At 37.6% G+C, this 12,208-nt stretch overlaps 1 long non-coding RNA gene across 1 annotated transcript; it reads left to right on the forward strand.

Moving 5' to 3' along the window:
• The first annotated feature begins 558 nt into the window (after window positions 1-558).
• On the forward strand, window positions 559-2,533 carry LOC127537820 (uncharacterized). Its single transcript, XR_007947615.1, has 3 exons — window positions 559-692; window positions 1,513-1,694; window positions 1,873-2,533. It is a non-coding gene; the product is annotated as an uncharacterized LOC127537820 (long non-coding RNA).
• Window positions 2,534-12,208: the final 9,675 nt, after the last annotated feature.

The following is a 12,208-nucleotide window of genomic DNA, read 5'->3' on the forward strand; positions in this document are numbered from 1 at the left end:
ATAATGGGCTGTCTGTAATAAGTCTGACATCAATATGGAGTCTCTTGGGAGTGGGGGTCGCAAGGTTCCCTAAGGAGAAGAAAACAGGCTTTAGTTGGAAAAATGAAGCAATTAAAGCTCTTGTGCCCATCAATATCAATTGGGTACATGAGAGGCTGGGGGGGGGGGGGGAGAGAGAGAGAGAGAGAGAGAGACAGAGAGACAGAGAGAAACAGAGAGAGAGAGAGAGAGAGAGAGAGAGAGAGAGAGAGAGAGAGAGAGAGAAGAAGAAGGAGGAGGAGGAGAAAAAGAAGAATTTGATTTCACTCTTATTCACTCAAATTATTCACTTCACTCAAAATTTTAATTTGCTCTTATTAACAAGGAAAATGTTTTGGAAATTTGTTTTTTGTTTTGTTTTGTTTTGGTCTGAATCCATGACTTCATTACAGAATTACTGGAATGTACTGTCTCCTTTAGTATGCAAATCATTTAACAGTATGTACAAATGATTGAACTGAAATGGCATATTGATTTTTCAGAGTAAATAATTTCCATCCTCACACTACTGGCCACAGTGCAGGTGATTATAAGGTTAAGAAGATCACAGGATACCTTTGTATAACTGCTGACTCCGTTGTCCTTGTTCTAGGGCAAGTTCCAGCTTCTCTGGGTTAAGAACTTCTTCAAGAACCAAGGAGAAACAACATCCCGTGAGTAATAGTAGTTGCTCCATTGGGTACCCAAGTAGCCGATTCCAATTGGGCAATGAGTCTCTTTCCTTCCTTCCTTTCCACCATCCCTCCCTCCCATCTATCCTTCTTTCTACATAGGGATCAAACCCTCATCTGTGGCTACTCTGCCTATAGAAATATAAATTTTGATTGTTGAAACGATATCATGTATATAGGCTAGATTTCTTTTTTTAAGGACAGTGTCTTAAACCTAAATTATCGTGACTCACTGATTGATCAACAATAGGCCCCAGCCCAAACCTCATCTGGTCATTTTTTGATTTCTGATGGCTCAGAGTAAATGTAAACAGCAGTTGTTTCTGTTTTGACCAGAAACCCAGAGTCTTCCCTTCCAGATTGTTTGTTTGTTTTTTTTTTTAACTGTAAAAGAGGCCATTTTTTTCGGCCTCCTTTCTTTCTTTTTTTTTTTTTAACAACTGCAACTCAGACATTTTTTATTTAAAGTGAAAAAAGATTACAATTTTTGTCTTCAATAGCAACATAATAATAGCTAATATTTATATGTAATATCAACATAGATCACATAAATATGAATATTTAAATATATATGCTCTATGCTAAGCATTTTATAGTTATTATCTCCTTTAATCCTCACAATAACCCCAGGATATTATCATCTCCGTTTTACAGAGGAGGAAACTGAAGCTAAGGTTAAATAATTTTAAATAATAAATTTTTTCTCACCTAGCCTTAATTACTGAATGAGTGTTGCCTCAGACAAACTGAGACCTGAGAAAGACCTTCGCTTAAAAAGACTAAGGCCTCCCATTTTATCCAGGGCATCTCCTGATTTACATCTTGCCACTTGACCCATATGGCTCTGGGAGAGAAAGTGAGGTGGGACTTTGCATGGTCTGCCTCACTCAAATCCAATTCACTTGCAAGTCATGTCACCTTCCTTGAATAGCAAGTTCCAAGAATTATGGATTCCCTGAACCGTGTTGGCTCTGCCACTAGGAGGTAAGAGGAAGAAAGAAAAAATGATAATTTAAAAAATAAAAGTTTAATAATTTTTAATGGTAGTTTTAGATTAAATAAATTTTAATCAATGAAAAAATTAAAATAAAAGGAAGATAATCTCTTGTCTGAGGTTCTTGTCCCACACAGAATGACACATTTTTGTTCTGGTGCTGTCTAGGATCATCTAGGATTCATCACTATGGCTGGCATTGTCAAACTGACATCCTAGAAATGTTGATGTTCCCATTCCTGGATGGGTTCTTGGGCTTGTTCTATGGGCCTTAGGAAAGCCCAGATAGTTACATGGAGAGAACCCAAGCTACACAAAGATCTGGAACAACACAGAAGATCACATGCATTTAAGGGACCCAGAAAGAGAAAGAGAGTTGGAAAATGGTGAGAGCTAACTAAAGACAAGGCATTTGGAACCTTTATGAAAGAGAAAATAAAGGGACTTAAGTAAGACATGTTTTCTTCTCCGAGCCAAAAAAAAAAAAAAATCAATTCCTAATTCTTTTTGATTATTCTCATATGGCATGGCCTTCAGGACCCTCTGGTTAGCCTTCTCTGGGCCAGCTCCAGGTTTTCAGCATCCTTTGAAAATATGGTCCTTGGAACTGAATGTGGTCCCCCAGATGTAGTTTTGTACCCACTACAGAAAGTTAAAGAGTCATAGGAGGTACCCAGAAAAGGAGGGTAGCACTATTCTAGGAAATTTTTTTTCCTCCTGTACTTTTAACCAGTGGAATTAAGAAAATGACACATGTGAACTCTGAGCTGGATCTTGTTGTTTTCAAGATATGATGTTTACTTAAGGTTTGAATTTCACATAAACCGATTTATAGATCAACCATTTCATTGGCCTCCGGTTAATGGATGAGAGAGAACTAGCAGATCATCACTAGAGCAATGAATGACCAACTTAACCTCAAGATGTCATTGTAGGGTTTGACTTTTTTTCTTTCCATTTTCTGTTAGGGTCCCCTCTTCCCATATGCAGATACCCAGCTACAACTAAATCATGAGTGTCTCAATGTACATGAGACTTGTTTTGAACTAGAGACTCAAAGATGAGCAGATTCTTAGCCATGAATGTCTGCCACTTAGAACCACCCTGTGACACAGGTTTTACATACCTTTTTTACCTGGAATAAAACTAGGACACTGAGACTGATAAGTGGGACAGTGAATAGGGCAAGGCTTCTTAAGCTTTTTCCATTTGCAACCCCTTTTCAGTGCAGAATTTTTTTTCATGACCTTGGGTATATAGGTATATAAAATAGGTATACACATCAAACATTTACTGATAATATATTATAGCTTCATTCAGTTATGAGAATCCAGATAGGGCGGTGACCCATAGTTTAAGAAGCCAGGCAGTTGGGAGTCTGAAAGATCAAATACTTCTTGCTGTTCCTAGCACACAAATCCTTATTTTTTCAATGGAACATTCTCCTTCTTCTCCACCTTCTGCCTTTCTTAAAGACTTACCTGAAGTTCCACTTTTTGCAAGATGTCTTTCCTAATCCCATCAGTGGTCAGTACGTTCCTTTTTTTTTTTTTTTTAACTTTTACATAACTCTATTTTCCTTCTTTTTATTATAGCTTTTTATTTATAAAACATATGCATGGGAAATTTTTTCAACATTGACCCTTGCAAAACCTTCTGTTCCAAATTTCCCCCTCCTTCCCCCCACGCCCTTGATGGCAGGCAGTCCAATACATGTTAAATATGTTAAAATATATGTTAAGTCCCATATCTGTATACATATTTATATAGTTATCTTGCTGCACAAGAAAAATCGAATCTAGAAAGAAAAAAAAACTGAGATGGAAAATAAAATGCAAGCAAGCGACAGAAAGAATGAGAATGCTATGTTGTGGTCCACACTCAGTTCCCACAGTCCTTTCTCTGGGTGTAGATGGCTCTCTTCATCATTGAACAATTGGAACAAATGGAATCTCTCATTGTTGAAGAGAGCCAAGTCCTTCAGAATTGATCATCCTATAATCTTGCTGTTGTTGTATACAGTGATCGCTGCTCATTTCTGCTCATTTCACTCAGCATCAGTTCATGTGTCTCTCCAGGCCTCTCTAAAATCATCCTGTTGATCGTTTCTTACAGAACAATAATATTCCACAATTTACCCAGCCATTCTCCAATTGATGGGCATCCATTCATTTTCCAGTTTCTGGCCACTACAAATAGGGCTGCTACAAACATTCTTGCACATACAGGTCTCTTTCCCTTCTTTATGATCTCTTTGGGATATAAGCCTGGTAATAACACTGCTGGGTCAGAGGGTATCAGTGTGTTCTTTCTTAAATTACTTCCCAATTACTATATATATAATATAATATGATTATACACACACACACACACACACACACATATATTATATAATCATAGTTGTTTGTTTTCTCTCCTGTGATCAAGCATCTTTTCGGTTTAATTTTTTTTACTTTTTTTATACTGCTAGCACTTAGCACATTTCCTGGTACTTTTTATATTCAGTCTTGTCCAACTTCAGGACCCTGTGAACCAACAGTCCATGGGGTTTCTTGGCACTGCTTAATAAATGGTTGTTGATTGATTCTGTGACTCTGAAGTCCAGAGTCTATGTCACAGGCTAGGGCAAGTCCTCTCTGTATCATTTGTTTTTTTCCATCCAGACAAGTTCCCTGTGATCAGGTAAGTAGCAATGATCTAAACGTTGTCTTTCCTCCTGAGCACTAAGAAGCTATTTTTCGTCCTCTAATGGAACAATAGCTTATTTGTGTAGTAGGGGGCTTGCTCCCTTATGCAGAATGCTTTCTTTGGAACTCACTAAGTTCCACTGTTTTTTGCTAAACAAAAAGTAGCATGTTGCCAGTGGCTTTGGACATGGACATTAGATGAACTTAGCATTGCTTCTATTATATGAACTCTAGTTTCACTCAATGTTTTTCCACAGATATTTTACTAATCCTCTTGGCATCTCTCAATTACCTATTAAATCTCAACAAGTTAAAAAAAAAAAAACAAGATCTCCCAGGTCATGTTTATGTTCATGATTATTTACAAATGACATCATATAAAACTTTTCCATATTAATTATTTTGTACAAGAAAGACTTGATTAAAGAAAAAGAGTGAAAGAAAGTGAGAAATCTCATACTTCAGTCTGGATTCAAACAATATCAGTTCTTTCTCTGGAAGTGCATAGTATGATTCATTATTAGTTTTTTAGGATTGTTTTGGATCATTGTATTGCAGAGAATAGCTAAATCATTCACAATTCTTCATTAAACAATATTGTTACTGTTTATAACATTATTCTGGTTCTCTTCACTTTGCATTATTCATATATGACTTTTCAGATTTTTCTGAAATCATCCTGCTTGTCATTTCTTATAGCACAATAATATATCATTATAATCAGTGTGTTTAGTGATTTCCTGATTGATAGATATCTCTTTGATTTTTAATTCCTAGCTATAGGAATATAGCTGCTATATTTTTGTAGATAACTTCCTTTCTTCCTTCCTTCCTTCCTTCTTTTCCTTCCTTCCTTCCTTCTTTCTTTCTTTCTTCCTTTCTTCCTTCCTTCTTTTCCTTCCTTCCTTCCTTCCTTTCTTCCTTTCTTCTTTCCTTCCTTCCTTCTTTTCTTCCTTCCTTCCTTCCTTCCTTCCTTCCTTCCTCCCTCCCTCTCTCCCCCCTCTCTCTGACAGTATATTAGTGGGACAACTAGGTGATATAGTGAGTATCAGCCCTAAAGTCAGAAAAATCTGAGTTCTCAGACACTTGCTAGCTATGTGACCTGTGTAACAAATCACTTAACCCCAGTTGCCTTTTTCAAACATTCATCATTTTTCTTTCTCATCATGTCAGTTCATAAATCACAGTTCATAAACACTGAATTACTCATTTGGGAGTCAGTCCTGAAACTCACTGTAAGTCACATCCATTCTTTTTTTGTGTGATGTAATATTTTTTTAAATTTTTAAAGTTTTTTATTTTCAAAACATATGCAAGGATAATTTTTCAACATTGCCCCTTGCATAGCCTTGTGTTTCAGGTTTTCCCCTCCTTCCCCCCATCTCCTCCCCTAGATGGCAAGCAATCCAATCTATGTTATACGTGTTAAAATATATGTTAAAGTCAATATTTATACAATTCTCTTGCTGCAAACACACAAAAAAAATCAGATCAAAAAGGAAAGTAAATGAGTAAGAAAACAAAATACAAATAAACAACAACAAAAAGAGTGAGAATGCTATGTTGTGATCCACATTTATCTCCCACAGTCCTCTCTCTCTCTCTGGCTGTAGATGGCTCTCTCCATCACAAGATCATTGGAACTGATTTCAATCATCTCATTATTGGAAACAGTTACGTTCATCAGAATTGATCATGGGATAATTTTGATATTGCCCTCACATCCATTCTTGACAATACGCATTTATTCTTATGCTCAGGAGTTACACAGAATTTCAAGGATCCATAGTGAGGGATCAGAACTCCTGAAATTATCAGCATTCAGGAGGACAAGGTCTCTCTAATCTCTCTTCACCCAGTTCAGTTTCACAGCTCAGTGACCAGAGGGACAGGAGCTCAGCTCCACTTGTCCCTACCCCCCCATCCCAAACTCCTCCATTCCACAACTTTTCTCACTTTTCCTCCCACCACCTCCTCCTCAGTCTCTGATCTATACCCTAAAGGGATATAGAACAAAAAAAAAATTATTGAAATGGTCTGATGCTTTATAGTCCTGGGTGATAATGAATGGCAATAAAAATAGCTATCTCCAGGATGTGGCTATTTATGGTCACCCAGATTCCTCCCTTAATTTTAGGAAATGATTGTCTGACACTATAAACTATAGAACTTTCATTTCTTACCTTTTTGCCTTAACCACTTGTCCCCCTCCCCCATCCCAAACTCCTCCATTACACATCTTTTTTTCACTTTTCCTACCATGACCTCCTCCTCAGTCTCTGCTCTTTACCCTAAAGGGATCTAGAACATCTAAATAACTGAAACTGTCTGCAGCTTTATAGTTCTGGGTGATAATGAATGACAATAAAAATAGCTATCTCCAGGAAGTGGCTATTTATGGTCACCCAGATTCCTCCCTTAATATTAGGGAATGATATCTGACACTATAAACTATAGAACTTTCATTCCTTCTTTATCTTTTTACCTTGCAGAATCCCTGGGGGGTTTTGTTTTGTTTTGTTTTGTTTTTTCTTTAAAAATTTAGCTAAAGATGGAACTTTTCTCTGATGTTTATACTACCTTTGGGCTTAGAATCAGAAAGATGAGTCTTCCTGAATTCAAATCTAGCAAAACACACACACACACATACTCCTCGACTAACATTTATTGGGCACCAACTATGTGCCAAGCACAGTGCTAAGCACTGGAGATATAAAGAAAGGTCCTCCCAAAAAACTAAATCAATGAGCATTTATTAAGCACCTACTATATGCTAGACACAGTGCTAATAAGCAATGGGAATACAAAAAAAAAGCAAAAATAATAATAAAACAGCATTTATTAAATGTCTATTATATTCCAGGCACTGTGTTAAAAGCTAGCGATACACAGGAAAGTCAACTAGCATTTATTAAATGTCTAGTATGTTCCAAGCACTCTGCTGAATGCTGGATATGAAAAGGCCAAAAAGAATCAACCAACATTTATTAAGCCAGGTACTGTACTAAGTGCCAGCACTTATGGGGATACAAAGAAAAACAAAATTTCTGTTCTTGGGGAATTCATCTGCTTATGGGAGAGACAACATGCAAAAAATTATGTACAAGTAAGATATATGCAGGATAAATCAGAGCTAATCTCATTCTGTTTTATGTTTTTTCCCCAAATCTGTTCCTTGAAGACAGGAACTTTATTTTGACCCCAATGACAGCACAGTGTCTAAATAGAAAAAAAATCACTTGTTGATTGATTGGCTGTTTGAGAAGCTCAGGGAGTAAAGCTGTTGGAAGGAATCAAGAGGAGCAATGTTTACTGGGAGTTCTGCTTAGTCCTGACTGTGGGTTGCTAAGGCACAAATCAAGGGTTGTTCACTGGATGCTGTCAATCCCATCATAGGAAAGGATCTCATACCATACATAAAAGGAATCCCCTACTGTAATATACCCAACAAATGGTCATCCAGGTTCTGAAGACCTCCAGTGAGGTGAAACCCCAACCCCTCCGGAGCTCTAATTATTAGGAAACTTGCCCCTCCCATGAACCCTAAATCTATCCCTCTATGCTTGCCATCCATTATTCCCCTGCTGCCCTAAGGCCAAAGGAAACAACCTTAATCCTTCCCAATTGTGAGTTCTGTTTTGCTTTTCTCAAGACCTCAATAAAACAACCTGCTAATTTTCTAAACAGTTTGCTTGCAAAGGGAGTTGGTATCAGCCTCCCACATTGCCATGATTTGTCTTTTCAAAGTGCTTTCCTCAAGTTTTCTCAATTGAGACTGGGACAAAGTGAACCTGAGTCTGTTTTATTAGGAGACCCTTAGTTCTCCTCCTTTCCCAGGTACTCAAGATCTTAAGAAGGCCTTTTTCCCAATCCACTGTCAATCCTCATCTCAATTCTTTCCCTTGCCCTTTTGGCCATTTTGATTCTTCCGAGTCCCACAGATACATGGCGCTGGGAGGAGGGCAGAGAGCCCCAGATATTCTGAAATCCAGAAGAACAAGCCTTCTCTTGTCAGACTCTGTTTGTACCTTGGCAACAGGTAAGCAAAGTAGAATGTAATAACATAAGCCAGATTTATGGGCTCAAGTGATGAAACTTAAAACTAGCCTGGAGGACTCGTGCAACCTGAGAAGATACTACACTGAATGAATGAAAAACCATTTAAGTGACTACTATTTGCCAAGTAGTTAGTCAATACAAATTTATTAAGCATTTACTAAGTTCTAGGCACTTGGGATAAATATAAATACAAAAGTGCAAAAATTTTTGTTCTCAGGGAACTTATGTTCCAAGAAGGGATGATAAGAAACATAGGGGAGTGATTGATAGTGAGGGAGTTTTTTCATCAGGGGGAAAGATCAGTGAAATTAAAGGGCAATGATTTTTTTTTCTTTTTTTAAGACTGAATCTTCCTTGGATGGAAGCTCAGTGTCCACTCAAGAGTCTGAAGTCACTACTGGGAATTGTGTTTCTAACCTGGCTCAGTTCGTTCTTCCTTGGGCAACCTGGTGGATTAACTTTACCAGGGCAGGAAGGAACATGGCCTCTAGGAAGGGAGGTAATGGAGGGCAAATAGAAGGATGTCCAGGGTGGATGCTGTTGATAGGATGATTAAAGAGAGCTAGGAAATAAAAGGATTAGTTAGCACCCAAACAATAGCAATAATATTTCATAATTATAGAGCATTTTAAAATTTATAGATATTCTCACATCAAACAGGTGTGGGGAAAATTAGTATAAAGTCAAGAATGATGTAATTGATGGACACTCCATTTGAAGGGTCCATTCCCATCTTTTCACTGGTCTAAGGAGCTACCTCTACCAAAAAAGAATTCTTAGACATCTGCAGTTACATTAAAAGGTTGTGACTTGTCACACAGACAATTTGGATCAGAAGTAGTGTTATGCCACAGTTCTCTTTAACTGTCCTGACTCAGTTTCCCTGTACGAATTTGCCTTGTCCCAATTTCCTTAACTGTTCTGTCTCAATCCCTTTATTTGTAAATCCCCCTCTGATCCAGTAAAACTAAGGATTATTTGCTCTCAGGTTATAAATTAGCAAGATAAACAAGAGAGTAGGCCTCCTGACTCTTTTCTGTCCTCAAGGATTTACAATATCCCTCTAAAATATTCCAAGATACCCCACGATATCTTTATTTCTTTGTATTCAGACATCCTATCTCTGGATTTTTTTTTAGGATTTATGGCCTCCCTTTCCTGATAGAAACTTTCCCTCCTTTCCTCTTCTTTGTCTCCAAAAAGGTACTTAAAGATTTGAGATTCTCCCATTCAGCACTTGGATAATTCCAAATGAGAGGCTTGTCCAGTCAATCTTACTCTCCCATTAATAAAATATTAAAACTCTCTAATCTCTCTCCTGCCTCAGTTTCTCCGGCATTACAGTAGGACAAGAACACAGGTCTTTCAGACTTTGAGGCAGCTCTCTACCCACACAAATCTCTAACTTCATCACTCCATTTTTTGGCAGATGAACACATAGTTCCTATAAATTCTAGACTTATTCTTCCAACTAGCAGGTCGGTCCTTAGAGCAAGGCTGGCTACATCTTCCTGCCAGCATTTAAGGGATAACCTCGGAGGAATTGGTGGTATCTTTCTAACTCTATTGGCTCAAGCGCCCATTCCAGTGTGTTTCCTTCCAATATCAGTTAGTGATTACTGCCTTGATATCATGTTACCATTTACCTTCAATCAGCTTTTACACAGGGATATGTACTGAAAAGATAGAATAAGACCCACAGTACCAAAACATCCTCCCAAGGGAGTGTTCCCTTCTTTCACCTCTATCCCTGGGGGCAGGTGGCTCAAACTTAAAGAACTATCACATTGTTCCATCAAGTTCACTCCTACTCCAGTGGATGGAATCTCAGGCTCCATGTTTGCAGAATCCCCTCTGGGCTGAGTTTTAGAGCTTCTCACTACAGGATCAGCCAATGAGTACATGTATTAGGGATTGGGCTGCCTTTTCTTTCCTGTTTTTCTCTTTATTCCTCTCTAGTGCAAAAAGGGCCTTTAGAAACTTGAAAGGATTAAGAACTAGAACCCTACTGGAGTTCGTTGGCAGTTGGATTTAGTAAAGGGACAGCCAAGTGGTGGAGTGGATAAAGTGCAGCTCTCGGTGAATTCAAATGTAGCCTTGCTAGCCATGTGACCTTGGGCAAATCACTTAATTTTCTGGAAGGAAATGGCAAGCCATTCTAGTATCTTTTCTAGGAAAACCTAAAATGGGGTCGTGAAGGGTCAAGTACAACTCAAAAATGATGGAACAATGAAAAGCACCTAGCTGGTGATTCAACTCTGAAGTGCCCTGCAAATAAAGGAGTGACTCTATCCATCCTCAAGGCTGAATTTTGGAAGTGAACCTGGCTGGACAAATACTTTTTAATAACCTGTTTAAGACCGAAATTAGACTATGAGACTTTAAGTTACATTATGAACTCTCTGAGTTCAAGGGACTGTGTCTTTGTATCCCCAGCACTTAGCTAACTGCCTGACATATAATTGGTGTTTAATTTTATTTTGTTTATATGATTATTTAATTTATTGAGTACAATATATTAAGAATATAATCACAGGAAAAGAGAAGATACTTTTTTTCCAAAGTGCACATGATCATTCCCAAACCATGATATTGTCAATTACAAAGATACACTTTGTAAATGCAGAGACAGAATTCGATCACATTCTTAATGCTCCAGTTCAATAAAATTAGGAATAAATAATAAGCAAAAGGAATTCAAATCCCCCCAAAGCACTGTTAAAAATACTCCAAATTCAGAAAATGACAAGTGAAAGTGGGAAAGGGAAATACTAATACCAAATAGGAGGGGAAGCAAAATGAAGCAAAAGCACAAAAAATAGAATCAACTAAAACAATAATTGATTATTTTAAAAATAACATTGCTAAAATAACGTTGCTAAACTATTAGACTGATGAGGACAATACAACCTTGACCAGAAAAGCATCTACATTCCCTGGGAAAGATTCTTCCCACACATTATTCACCTTTTGGATGCAAAACCTACATTCTCTGGGAAAAACTCTCTTCCCACACATTATGCACCTTTTGGATGCAAAACCTACATTCCCTGGGAAAGACTCTCTTCCCACACATTATGCACCTTTTGGATGCAAAACCTATATTCCCTGGGAAAGACTCTCTTCCCACATATTATGCACCTTTTGGATGCAAAACCTACATTCCCTGGGAAAGACTCTCTTCCACACATTATGCACCTTTTGGATGCAAAACCTACATTCCCTGGGACAGACTCTTCCCACACCTATCTCAAGTATGCTCCTTTCGGATGCAATTGTTTTGTTTCTATATAAAAGTAAGCCCTGAGAAAATGTCTCTTGGCAATTCTTTGACTTTGCCCACTAAGAGAACATCTTGGTGTCTCTCTCTTTAATAAAGTGCCTTTTCCTATCATAGCCTTTTATGTAGCGTTTCTCACTGCGAACCCTAAGTTGGTATTCTGGAGAACTAGGAGACCAACCCATTTTCCTGCCACAAACCATACCTCATCAAGACCAGTTAATAAAAAATGGAGAAAAATTCGATTTAAAATGTATTTAAATCAATGAATGTAAGAATGAAAGTGGAGCTATAACCTTTAATATAGATTTTTTTAAATTAGATTATTTTCAAATACATAATATACAGATATCTAATTAAATATCATATTTGTGAACTAACAGTTTCAATAAAGCAAATATTATTGAATAACTACTTCCAAAAAACCCTCAGGCAAAACAAACCAAGATTAACCCAAGAAAAAATAGAGAATGAAGCA

This window comes from Antechinus flavipes, chromosome 5 (assembly GCF_016432865.1).
Source record: "Antechinus flavipes isolate AdamAnt ecotype Samford, QLD, Australia chromosome 5, AdamAnt_v2, whole genome shotgun sequence".
Lineage (NCBI taxonomy): Eukaryota > Metazoa > Chordata > Mammalia > Dasyuromorphia > Dasyuridae > Antechinus > Antechinus flavipes.